This window comes from Lygodium microphyllum, chromosome 24 (genome assembly GCF_053477565.2).
Source record: "Lygodium microphyllum isolate KBCC chromosome 24, Lygodium_microphyllum_v1.1.10, whole genome shotgun sequence".
Lineage (NCBI taxonomy): Eukaryota > Viridiplantae > Streptophyta > Polypodiopsida > Schizaeales > Lygodiaceae > Lygodium > Lygodium microphyllum.
The window spans coordinates 106471402-106486068 of NC_141158.1; positions in this window are offsets into that span (position 1 = coordinate 106471402).

The window sequence follows — 14667 nt, forward strand, 5'->3', positions numbered from 1 at the left end:
TGCAAATGCCAAAAGATTGGTTAAGTTTATTTATCTCAATATGATGATAAACTTATAAAAGTAATGTGAATGATACTAAACTTTAAGATAGAAGTTCATTGAATAGTCCATTGATGATAATAATATAGTCCATTGTAAAAAACAACAATGAACTAAAAATCTTTTCTTACAAATATATAACAATGTTCAACGGGACTGCTATACAAGTGAGCATGTTTAGTATATAAGAGCAAAGGTCACAAAGTACATAATGGTAGATTGTATGAAACTAGTAAGAATGGATAGTGATGGGGGCTTAGATAATGAAGGAGAGGAGATGCATGTAGCTACAGCAAGGGAAGCTATGCTTTCAACACCTAAGGCAACCAAAGCATCGAAGAAAGGCAAAAGGACTCCTAGAAAGGATGTCCCTTCTCCTAAGAAAAGTCCTCAAAAAAAGAAGTAGCTTTGCCTCATTGCTTTCCCTTGTGTGTATAAGTCATGGAGATGGTTGAAAAAAATTGCCACAAAATTTGTACATGTAATTTATATTGGTAGTAAAGAGATATTTTCTTCAATATCTTTGCATTGTATATTCTTCTCTCTCCTCATTGATATCTGCAAAAAATATGTTACAAATGTTTATTAATCAAGAAGTGGAATTAGATATACATCTAAGTGGATATAATATGATATAAAAACTTACTCATTTATTATTAAGTCGGAACACAAATGAGTATGGTAGTTCAATTTTTTCATTCTATAAATTCATCCTCGCTTGATGTGGCATACATGATAATCTAACCTTTAGGATTGCAATAATGTCCTTATTGAACCAAAAATCAAGATCCACTATAGGATGTTTGCTAAAATTATCAAGATTTTGGTCTAAAGCAACTAGACTACCACCAATATAATGCCATCTACTATAATAAAAGCTAAGGATGAAATTTTGAGTAGCAATAGCAACCATATATTTACAAGCTTTAGAGTCTTAATCTATCTTACATATAATTTTTCATTATGTCCTAGTGTCCCATCCCTCATCAACAAATTATATGACATGATCATATTTTAGTCTCTTCATTGAAAGCATGGCCTTTGATCTTCTTATCTTAGCATTAGAAAAGAAATCAACAAATATATTAATAGGCATAAATAAAGTAACTTTGATTAGCCTACTTGAGACATTAGGTTTTAATGCTCTCTATATCTCAAAAAATATTTTACATCTATAGCTCTCACTAGTAGCTGGACTTGGCAAACGCCACTTAAAGCTTGAAAAATCTAGCAAAGGAAGGGGGGATATTGATCTCCATTGGTTGTGCTACATAGGGACAATATAAGAATGGTCATAAAAGAATATTACATTCTCTGCAAGCTCTATCTTATTTCTACCTTTGTACATTTATTCTCCAATTGAACCATGCATAGCATTAATAACATCAACAATAGACTTGACCGGTTGCTGTTCCTCAAGATCAGAGGGGTAGATATCTACAAGACAAACAAGTATTATAATGGAAAACCTTAAACCAAGTTCAAGAAAAGAAAGACTTTAAGAATCAAATTCTTACAATTTGGTCTATGCATTAGAAGATTTGAAGTTCATGGTTCCAAATATAGCTCTCTATGCCTAAACACATATTGCACTAGTACCTCTTTTATGCTATTCTTATTTACTCCAAGCTTGAAATCTCGGATTCTACCCTTCTAAGTAGAGATGAACGAGCTCTTATATCTTCGTTTTTTCCCATATTTTGCCTACTACATGGTAATCCACTTGCTTTGCTAATGATAGTAGGAATCCATCTTTCATCTATTTGGAATGAGTTAAACACTGATACGGATGTGATTTGGGAGATTGGATGCCTTTATGAAGGTCAAATTTTTGTATCCATGGTGCACGTGTGCACGTGCGCGTGCACAGAGGACTAGGCCACCACAAAGGAGGAAAAAACACGAGAGGGATAAAAGAAAGAAGGGAAAAAAAATAAGTGCCAAGCTTTTCACTAATTTGAATTTAGATTAAACAAATTATTATCATTAATCTAGACATATCATAAAATAAGTGGTTGAGACTGTATGTCATTAATGCAAAGAATGTCATAATCATGAATATAAGAGGCTAACAATAGATATTGATAATATAAATTTGTAATATTATATATATAATTTTTTATATTTTTTTAAATAGATGTTCCATTACAAAGGCTTTGCTCCTATTGGTCTAGAGCACTCTCTCTCTATCTCCTAAAAGGCATTTTTGAGACCTCCAAACTCCCCTAATGGTCATGCCGGTGGCAGCTTTGAAGAAAGTCCAGAAGGCCCATAGTGCTATGGGAAGCTTAGTGTCCCAATCTTTTCCATTATGATCTACCAACTTGGTTAAGATTTTACACAAGACCTTGTTGATCGACTCAATTAAGCCATTAGCTTATGGGTTTTAAGGAGAATATTCTTATGCACAATCAAAAAAAATGATGTGAGCTCCTTGATGACTTTATTTACAAAGTGTGTACCTCAATCATTGATCAATTTGATTAGAGTGCCATACCTAGTGAAGATATCCTTAAATAGACATTTGGCAACTAGCTTAGTGGTGTTGTCTGCCACTAGCAAGGCCATGCTTCTACCCATTGGGTGCAGTAATCTATTGCCATTAGGATATACTTGTTTTTTGTGTATGCCATAGCTGAAGAAATAGGATCGATGAAGTCCAGTCCCCACTTCTAGAAGGGTGCAAGAGGTAGGATCGGAGTAGCAAGCAGTCTCTGGCACCAAGCTAGTGCAATCTTTGACATGAATCATAGTGCTGGACCCACTTGCAGACATCACCATGCACGTTCAACCACTATAATCTAGCTTGCTGGATTATGTGGGTTAGTGAAGTGACTGGTGACAATGCCTTAATGGGCTGCCTCCAAGACAGCAGGCTGCTCCATAGAGGGGACCACTCTTTGTAGCACTCCAAAGAGAGTGTGATAATACAAATGTCCCATGACAATTTCAAAATGCCATCTTTAGAGAGCCAGTCGTTTCCATTGGTCCTTTTGGAGGTAAAACTGGGGTATGCCAGTTTCCAAGCAAGTCATCATTTTTTTATACCATGACCATAGAGGGTTGGGTGGCTCCAAGTCAAGCACATTCACTTCTGTGGCAAATAGCTAGGCATCCGAGGTGATGTATGAATGTGTATTCAAACTTTTGTGGCATAAAAATCCATCGAGCGAGTCACCCATTGCTACTTGATCACGTAGACTAGTATTGAATGATTTACAGAAAAACAAAGGCATGTGTTCTAGCAAATAATGTTAGAACTTTTTGATGGAGTAGATCATGCCAAGTCACTCTCTTTCGGTTACTAAATAATTTTTATCGGTATTAGATAATCTTCTGCTGGCATAAGACACTAGTTTGAATCATCCCTTTGTGTCATGCTGCATAAGCACACTTCTAATAGCAATGTCAAATGCATCTACAGATATATGGAAGGCCTTCACCAAATTTAGTGAAATCACAATAGGAGCTTTGGAGAGTAAGAGATGAAGGCATCAAAATGCCAAGTCAACTTCTTCATTCCATTGGTAAGTGGATTTGGCCACATGCACCAATTTGTTGAGGGGCACAACCAAGTGTTCCAGAAGATGTAGGTGCTAGCCATGCCACCGGATGATCTAGCCTAAAAAGTGGAGTATCACAGATGGCGAATCTAGTATAATAGATTGTATGATTTCTACCACCTTGGTGGGGTCAACAACAATGCCATTTTGTGAAATGATGTGGCCTAGAAAAATACCACCTTGAACATCAAATACACATTTTAGTGGATTTAAACTTAAACTTACCTCTCAACAAGCATTAGGTGAGGCAAAGCCAAAAGTGTGATAGATGAACTGTGTCCTTTCCAAAGATACTGAAATCATCCAAGATGACCCTCATGAAATCCATGAGGTAAGGCCCAAATATCTCCTACATATCTGTCTAAAAGGAGGCCAAAGCATTATTAAGACCAAACCACATCATTGTGCATACATATACTCCCCATGTAGTGATGAAAGTTGTCTTAGCTTGGCCTTTTGGAGCAAGGCACACTTGATTGTATTCATTGAAACCATCAAGAAAGGAGTACATCTCATAGCCAGCTACTTCATCCAATATGGTATCCAAGTAAGGGATAGGGAAGGGATCCAAGATTGTGGCTACATTAAGTTTTTGGTAATCCACATATATCCATAAATTCTTGTTCTTTTTGGGAACAATGATAATCGGGGAGATCCAATCTGCTCAATCTACTGGAGGGATGAAATCTAGCCTCAGTAGTTGGTCCAACTCCTCGTTGACTTATTTAGCCATGTGTGGTGCGCAGATCGGATGTTGTACGCTTACGTAGTGAATGCCGGAAGGTCCCCAAGAACAATAGAACTCTACTTTTTGCACAAATTACAAGGTAAAAAGCATGAACGACATGAACAAGAGACCAATTGGGTATAATCTCCCCCCATGCCTTGTGTGAGCGCTCCACAAAGCATGTATTTTATGTATTAATCATCTTCAAGCTCAAATAATAGCCCAAATTACAAAATAGCAAACTTTTAGCTTTTGAGTTTGCTTTAACACAAAATAGGAATAAAGCTAATGGGCGGTGCCCAAAGAGTCTGGCATGCCCAATACAATGTCCAAGTAGAAATAACATAATCGTGCGCCCATGCGCATACAAAATAATAATAAATATCCAATGCCTTAATAAATAGGCGTGACAAAATATAGGCGCCATGTCTAAGGCATGCACCCATCAAAATATAATCAATAAATCGAATACTCGCTATCCTCCAATGCTTTCCTCTGCCACTGCTGCTATCTCTACACATCAACTGAAGCATTCACAATCGTTAGTAAAATAATACAATTAAACCGACAAAAGTGAATACCTAGCAGTCTTCAACTACATAAATAAATCAACTGGTTAGAAATCAATCCTAACCTTAATTTATTACGAGTGCGCACTCTAAACTCATAAACGTTTATTAATTTAATATGCATTTTGCGGAATCACCCATGTACACACTAAATTAATGAAACGCCCGAAAAGGACAGGCGTCCCCATCAACTTCTCGCACAAAGAATCCACTTTGTGTATGAGCCCCGGTCATCAAAGTTTACGGAATCCATCGTAAAACCTCACGAAATCCACCGTGAAATATGCCTCCTGGCATCATACCCCCGGGGTGGGATAGCAATTGACCTGAATTGCTATTAGCTCAATGTGGAGCTAACAGAGTGGGGAAAAATCTTCAGTTAATGTACGTAAAGTAGATATGATACCTCTATGACCTTGATATGGAGGACAATGAATCTCATTCAAAACAAAAGATCGGAATGGAATTGTAACACATAATCTCTTTTCATAAAACATAAATCCATCATTATTTGATAATGAATCAATAGGAATCAAAAGATATAACAAAAATATTATGAATGGCAGGTCTTCTACTTAATGCATCAGCCACTACATTTTCTTTACCGGGTTGATATTGAATGATAGGATGAAAACTCTAGATAAAAGATGCCCATTTGATATGTCGGTCAGATATTTGAGGTTGGCTAAGTAAATGTCTAATACTTTGCTGATCGGTCTTAATCATAAATTCTGAACCCATAAATATAGGCGCCATGTCTAAGGTATGCGCCCATCAAAATATAATCAATAAATCGAATACTCGCTATCCTCCAATGCTTTCCTCCGCCACTGCTGCTATCTCTACACATCAACTGAAGCATTCACAATCGTTAGTAAAATAATACAATTAAACCGACAAAAGTGAATACCTAGCAGTCTTCAGCTACATAAATAAATCAACTGGTTAGAAATCAATCCTAACCTTAATTTATTACGAGTGCGCACTCTAAACTCATAAACGTTTATTAATTTAATATGCATTTTGCGGAATCACCCGCTATGGAATCACCCATGTACACACTAAATTAATGAAACGCCCGAAAAGGACAGGCATCCCCATCAACTTCTCGCACAAAGAATCCACTTTGTGTATGAGCCCCGGTCATCAAAGTTTACGGAATCCACCGTAAAACCTCACGGAATCCACCGTGGCACGGAATCCACCATGAAATATGCCTCCTGGCATCAACGTGAGGGTTCATCCTATAGTGCTGCATCTAGAAGACGTAAACAACATCCGGTGCAAAGGAATCCGATGTTGATAGAATCTAGGATCCAGTCTTTTCATATCTAAATAGTCCCATGCAAACACATTCTTGAATTTAGTTAGCAAACTGATGAGCTGTTGACGGAATGGGGGCTACAATTTGACACTAATCTTGACTGGTTTTCAGACCTAGAAAGACTATGTCTAATCCATCTCCTTTTACTCTTATCACTTTTTGCATCTATGCTTCAAACTCACACTCTTGAGTCAGGATTTCACTTATGTCAACATCAACAATTTGGTTAGTATTGTCGTTGCCTTATGTGTAGTCCGGGTTTTGAGTTCTGAAAATGTCTAGAAAGTTGTCCTCTTCTTGCTCTTCTCCGAGGCTAGAGGTTGCAAACTCTGGGGTTGCATGTATTGTTCACTGATTTGGTGAACATTAATGAGACACTAGGGTTACATGTCAGCATTAGCCTTCAAGAACTCCTCTTCTTCATTGCCAATTAAGCCTTTCACAATATTAATTATTTCAGCTGCAGTTGGTTGATAGTGTGGGGTAGGTGGGGCAACATTGGTCAAGAAGACCATTACATTGTGTTGATTCCTGCAGACAGTTAGTTTTATCCTAATCCCAGTTTGCCGACTCTTGGTAGCAAGCAGTAATCTTCGTTAGCATGCTCCATATTCAAGACTACCAAGGAAACTAGAAATTGGACTATGGCAATTTCTCGAAGTATAGACCTAATAATACCTAGATGTCGTACTCGCTTTGTGATTGGACATCCTAACTAGGAAGGGGACTGGTTCAATCCTAATCGTTGGCAAGTCACCAAAGTGATGATATTTAGCCTTGATCTGTTGCCAAGCAGGACATTCTGGAGGATGATCTTATCCTCGCATTGAACATGAATCATCGGAATGGTTGGATCAGGGGCATGCTGGGATGGGTTATATCTTCTGAACTATTTTCTTTAAAGCATGGACCATCGAGACTGCTACTTCTAGTTCTAGCAATATCAGGCGCTCGGGTTGAATCATTTTTAGGAGGTGATCTTTGAAAGCCAGGACTAGATTTAGTAGCACCTAGTGGAACAGTAATGTTGACAGGTCCCCATCTACTTGATACCTCGGATGAGTTTGGAATAACCAAAATGCTTGGCATGTTCCCTTTCATTGATGTGGGTTTAATCTCCTTCTGTTGATAGCCACTACTGCTCAGGTTAGCATTTGGGGTTTTACTCTGGCTCTGTCCAAATGATCTCCCGGATTTCTTCCTGTGAGCTTTTCCCCGGAGTTGGCAATCAAAATTGCATTATTTTGCTTACAAGATAAGCTTCTGGCTACTTCCCTTTTTGGATTCCAAGGCCACTACCATGATGCTTCTCTCCACTCGGTTGCAGATCTTCTCATATAACTTGTTTGTTTTTCTCATGTGCCAGGTGTGTTGTTCTCATTATGCCAAGTCTGCAGCCGTGGATTTAAACTTCACACGCTCTAGATTTATAATCAAGTTGCTGAGTGTAGATGAGTCTTCACATACTACTACATTCCCTAGGTGAATGGGATATGCTAAGTAGACTATGGCTGCTTTGAGCTACCAAGCTGATTTTTGGGTTTAACCTCTGAGTTAAAACTTAGCGCCGAATGTTTCATGGTTTTCGACTCGACCTATGGTCCATCCTGCCACTTGGTAGCAGACTTTCTCATGCTAGTCCATGAAGGGCCTGTGGGGTGCAAAGCAAAATCCTGGTAGGTTTTGCTAGCGGACCTTCTAACCACATGCACCTCTCACTCGGGCGATTCCTTGATCTCCACTATATTGGCACCGGACATATGCACCGGGCCTTATCATTGTCTTTTTTGTGCATCATAGGCTTGGATGTCTGGACACTCGAATCACTAGTGTCCTTCTTGCACGCAAAAAAAGCAATGTTTAGCAAAGGACAAGAAATTCCCTCAACCTCTTCCACCTCTACAATGCCCACCATGGCCATTGCTAGGTTGTTGGTAGTCTTGATTGGTGTACACCGTGACCAGGGTAGGAACCAAATTGGCATGGAGGTTGGTCCATTAGCTGGAAGTGTTTGCTCCAGTACCTTGCCATCCTTTGGGATGGGCCATTTGGTACCTGCCATTGTATTGGTTAGTACTTAGTGTTGTGTGTGGCCATGTTGCAAATGTTGCACGGTTTAGGCTATATTCCACCTAAACATGCTTGAGATTGTTGCATTAGGTGCACCAGAGGTTTTTGACCTCATCCTTCTTGGTGTTTTCTGCTATTTTCTTTTCCTTGTCTTTCTTCTTACTCTTATGTTGATTTCTTTCTTCCTTCTCTTCAGAATCTAATTCCATACTACTAGATCTACTTCCAGATCAAAATCAAAAGTTGATTCACTATTGTCATCATTTTGATGTTTTGCGATAGACTTTTTAGATTTCTTTCCTTTTTTTGACTTCTCTTTTGATAAGAATAGCTCTAACCTAAGAGATTTCTTATAAAATGGATCAATGCTATTGCTCGATAGATCATTAGAAGTGAATGCTTTCTAGATAGGCTTGTTGAAACCTTGAACATAAAGGGTTTTCAACATTTCATCTTTTGGTTGAGCATTGGGATCAATGCAACTATTCAGGATTGTGAAGTTGGCAATGTATGCCTGATTGATTTGTCACCTTGCTTTAGGTGGCAGAGTCTTTCAAGATTCTTCGCATATGCTCAGTCTAGTTTGAACTAGATATGGAAGGCATTTAGTGGTTCATTCCATGATGGCCAACCATGTTATGCCGCTAGCCAGGTTGTAGCCTTGTTTCGCATCGAGGATTCGAATATGGTGAACTTGTGGGCTTCATTGACCTGACTGACCAAGGTAATTGATTGTGTATGCCACTGTAAGCTATCTAATAAAAGTATTTGGATCTTCATTTGAAAGATCCAGAGAACTTGGGAAGGGATATGCTAGGTTGGTGAGCCATTGGAATTGGAAGTGTAGGTGGAGTTGTGACAACTAATAGACACCTACTGGATTGAGTGAAGTTAGGAAACAATTTGTTAGATGTAATGGCATAAAGGACGAAAAGACAGAAATGTTAAATTTGCTCCCAATTGGAGGAGTGGAATGTAAACAATGATTTTAGAATTCTTGAGAAGCTTTTTGCTCTTCGAATACAGCCTCATTGAGGAACGGAACATCCTTAGAAGTTGGTATGGTTTGGCGCTATCTTGACTAGGACTGTTGTGTATGATCTAACGTAAGAACTGCCTCAGGCGAACCATGCGAACATGTATGCATTCAACCTACTACATAGATAAACGGTAATCGTGGTCACCATGTGTAATTGATGTCCAAGCATAACCACTACAAGAATGACAACACATACTTAGGACTGATACAAATGGTGGACACTGACATCATTTTCAATATTTAGCACCCGGGTTGCAGAGCAATTCATATTCACAGCATAGAGATCAAATACCAAATGTACTCAAGACTCAATCCAAAATATATTACTAAAGCAAGAATCAATACAATAGTTAGGGACCAGAATGGTCACAACATAGATCTTTGGGAATAAAATGCACTAACAATTGTAGGGATACAAGACCAAGGCAATACTACTATTGAATGCAATGATTGGGGATAGTACAATAGAAGCTCTATTGTTAAAAAGCACTTAGGATGCCGATCAAGAAAACTAGTAGAAAAGAATCAAGAAGGATATGGCATGGACTATGAGCACCCTTTGATGCTCTCGACCTCTAGGGTTGTGCATATGCTCGAACAAGAACAATAGTGATTCACTCACTTGCTTTATATAGACCACTGCCTGTAGCAGGACATTCTCTCCACTTATGTGCTGTGCTGGGTAATCTTTATTGCTTCTACAACCATTGGCTCTTTAATGTGCCATTGGTGGCGGCTCCTAGCTTTAAAGGCCACTAACTATCGGTGCCTTTAAATTGAATGGTGTTATGAGGAATAAAAATAGATATCCAATAATACCAAGTACAATGTTCTTTTGGCCTATTCTACATACAACATGTAGTTCTTCCTCTGTGAGGAGTTTATCTAGTAGAGGGTGGCCTTCAACAGATTTAGGGAGCTTAAAATCTCATAAGATTACAAGCACTCTTAGAGAAGTAGGAGCTACACATGTTAGATCATGTATTGAAGTTGAGAGCACCCTTTTGGAACCATATTAGAACAATTAGGGGGATTAGCCATGCTATTAATGAATGGCTTATTAAATATATCCCTAAAACTCAAGAAAGAATCCAATCTAGTCACTTGAGGCCCTTGACAATACTTAATTTGTAAATGAGATATTTTCTAGAGTGTTGGCTTTTAGAATCAAGTATGTACTTCCTTCTATACTCCATTCTTGATAGTATGGTCAATGGTAGAAAAGTTCATGATGCGATTCTTAATCTCAAACTCATCATGGATTATGTGATTGGGAGTGATCAGAAGGCATTAAGGCTATAGTGATCATACCAATGTGGGTGTGATTGTATGTGTGCTTACGTGTGTGTCCATATGCATATCGACTATAGTGGTATTTTCTAAAGTGTTAGATGTACTTCCTTCTATACTCCATTCTCGATAGTGTGGGTTTGTCAATGGTAGAAAAATTCATGATGCAACTCTTAATCTTAGACTCATCATGGATTATGGGATTGGGAGTGGTCAATAAGGCACTAAGGTTATAGTGGTCATACCAACCACACACACGTGTTGTAGTGCTTGTAGAGTTTCTTACAACCAATCAAATTAAGGGCAATCTTACACATTAGCTAGTTTTGCATTGATACTTTATACTACATATCATATTTATAACTAAAATGCTAAAAAAATTTGCATGTAGATTTTTCAAGGGTATGATTGAAGATTTTCTTACAACCAATCAAATTAAGGGCAAGCTTGCATGTTAGCTAGTTTTGCATTAAGACTTTATACTGCATATCATGCTTATAACTAAAATGCTAAAAACTTTTGCACGTAGATTTTTCAAGGGTATGAGAAAGTAGGAATCGATATTTTGGATTTGTTTTGCTAAAAATACAATCAAATCATTGTTCACAAAAAACTAAGGTTTAACATAAACAAAATGATTGCTTATACAAAAAAAAAAACCTTGAAAAGCACAAGTTAAGAATCCCTCCAAAAATGAATAGTATCAAAACTCAAGTCCTTGAAAAAGCTAACTTATGATCTAAAAATTGAGAGAGTGCCAAATAATTATTTGAGGCCATAATGAATCTATGGAGCATCTCAATTTGTATCTGAATCGATGTCTACTTTAATTGCCTTTGTTTTTTGCATAAGCATTGCATTTCTGTACAACCACACTTGCCTCAAGTTTACAACTCTACTAATGTTCAAAATGATTCTCTAGAGTTGCTCAAGGTTTTGGGACATTTATCCATTGCCACATCTAAAATCTAATGCTAATATATTCATATATCAATCCATACATTATTTTAAAAACCGTCACATTACTAGCTCGTGTGTATGACTTCCTTTAAAAACTCTACAAAATTTTAATTTTTAAACTACGTATAAGATTCTAAAAATGAAAATATGAACATCATGCTCATTTGATTCCTCTTGATGTCACTTATAGTTTATTGTTTAGAGAAAGTAAAATATATCTCCCCTCCTTCCCCTCCCCCCGATAAGGGCTTGTTGGTATACCATGGTGTTGACTATGAATGCACCTATATAAGGATCAATAGTCACTCAAGCTCTACTAGGATCCGCTTCTACATTAAATTCCCTAGGCTCAGTGGTTAACCCTCACATGCGCAGTGTCACGAGGGTGTAGTCCTGAGATGTGCCTCAATGTTGTATCTTTCTATATCATGAATATGAGGATTCCTTATTGATATATTTTGTGTGAATTTTCATTGTGCCATTTATGTGCCTCATAACAGGTTATGACTTGAAGTTCTGTGAAGGTTGATAATACTTAATATCAGAGCAACTCTAGTGTGGGGCAAACTAGCTCAATAAGAAAGCAAGCTCATGGCCGCAAAGGAGATCCTAACACAACACAATGTGACAACCCACAATATGATAACTGACGATGCAACATGCTTGAGTGTGATACCCTATTGAAAAATGAATTTGAACTTGATGTACCGACAAAGTTTGGGAGACATGGCATGATAGGGATGTGTGGTATACCATCCAAAATAAATACTATATGGAGAGAACTCAAGATGTGAAAGGACACATTTTGAAGCGGAGGAACTCAAGTTATATCATTGGATTAAAGTTGCATATAAGAAGAAGGAGCTATTTCTCAAATGAATTGAACAAGCATGGAATACAATCAAGTAGCTAAATAAGACTCACAAAGGAATTGGGGTGTTGTAAGATCTAAAGAAGAAGGTTGAAGAGCTATAAGAGGACCTAGATGAGATTGACTACCAAATAATAATGGTGCATGAGAGAGCTAGGCCATGGCAAGACAAGAGGCCTGAGACCTCAACACGGAGCTATAATGAGACATAGTCCTATGGTGGGAGTGGAAGATAGCTTATGGGTCCAAATTGTACATGAAGCAAATGAGAGCCAACATAGTCCAAGAGTTGAAGAGGGGAATGAAACCAACTAAAGAAGAGTAGAAGAGACAAGAGAAGAAGGAGATGACATGTAAAAATTAATTTCGGTCAAACAAAGATGAATGCCAATAGCTAGGAGTTGACTACTACCCCGAAGACTAATACTAAGGAGTAAGAGCTAGAAGGAGAATACCTTGAAGATCAATATCCCATCCGCTACCACCCAAAAGAAGGAGAATATTGCTACCACGAAGAATACGCCATTGACTACCACTTGGAAGCAAAATACCTCTATAACATATTGTAAAGGAGAAGAGTACACCTAGAAGAACGCCAACCCATAGAAGAAGCCAAAGAGGTTCAAGAAGAGGAAGAAAATATAGAATACTATGTGAAAGGAGAAGGATGGAAGATGGATGTGAGTTTGAAGCTAGAAAAGATCATAAAGGAGTTAGGCTACAAGAAAGAAGATAAAGGTAGGTGGATATGTGAGAAGGACGAACCCTTGCACCCCTAGGTTGCAACACAACTTGAAGATGAATGAGCGTTGGGGGAGATAGAGTTTGAGAAAGGAGAGTAAATGTGCAACCTCATAAATCAAGAAATATTTTTGCCCATTAAGATTGAGGGGGTGAGGCTAATGTGGCACCCTCTGAGGCATGTGATGTCTTTGATGATGAGTATGATGAGGATATAGACTTACAAGATGAAGATGGTAGGGTGAAAGCACCTTGGGCAGAGAATTCTTTGCATGGGCCCAACTCATCATTGTGTAGGGGTGAAACCCCAACCTTAAAAGAGGAGATAGGTGAAGCAAAAGAGAACAAAGAAGACAAGAAAGAAGAGTTAGAGGAAGTAGAAGAAAAAGAAGAAGAGAAGGGAGAGGATGAGCTCGATCCCAATCTTGGAACACCTTGATCCCGACAATTTGAACCCCAACAACCAACCAATCCAACCACGTTCAATGATGATAGCCTTGAAAGAGAGTTGAAGGAGAGAATCATGGGAATATGGGAAAGGATAGAAGAAGATGATAGGAAAGAAGAAGGACAATATTTGCTAGATAGAACCATAGTAAAGATAGAAGAAAAGGTAAGACAAGAAAGGAGAAGAAAAGAGATAGAACAACAAGTAGAGTTAGAAAGGAAGATGATGAGTGAGAAAGAAAAGGTAGAGCAAGATGATAATAATGAGATTAGGGAGAAACAAGTAGAAGGCAGCAAGAAGAAAAAAGTTAAGAAGAAGGAAGAGAAAATAAAAAGAGGTAGAGGAGCCAACTTAGATGAGAGAGTGGAGAACAAGAAAGCCAAAAGAAGAAGATAAGAAGCAAGAAGATAAGTTATAACAAAAAGAGCAAGTCAAGTTAGATCTAGGCGTGACAGCCAAGGAAGAGAAGATGGAAGATAAGTTAGACTACTTCAACAAAAAGGTGAAGGAAGAAGAGGAGCAAGAGATAGATCTAGGCAAAGAAGGCTAAAAAGAGGAAGAAAAGATAGAGAATGAGGAGAAGAAGAATTGCTAGCATCCCATCAAGAAGGGGTGCTAAAACAGCACTAGCAAGGGTAAGCTCCTCACTACACTACAATTGGTAGCCATCGTGCCAACTTTTTGGCACGTCTAATGAAGTTATTTTTGTTTTTCGATTTATAAGAATGAATGCTTCCATCTATGCCATTTTTTAATGTCTTGTGTCTTGTAGCAAATGTTATCAGCATTGATGCAACCTTATTGGTGGGGAAGCGTGTGAGATGGATGTACTACTTCCACTCACCTTGGGACAACCTGGTCCTTATAGTGAAGGGTAGCGCAACCCTTGACTAACACGTGGTCCCAGTACAATATCCACCTTGGTGACCATCCAATTTGAGCTACAATCACTTTTTGGATTTAGCATTTAATCATTATGCGAGTTGAAGATTTTTCATTAATGAACTTTTTAAAAACCCTGAAAAA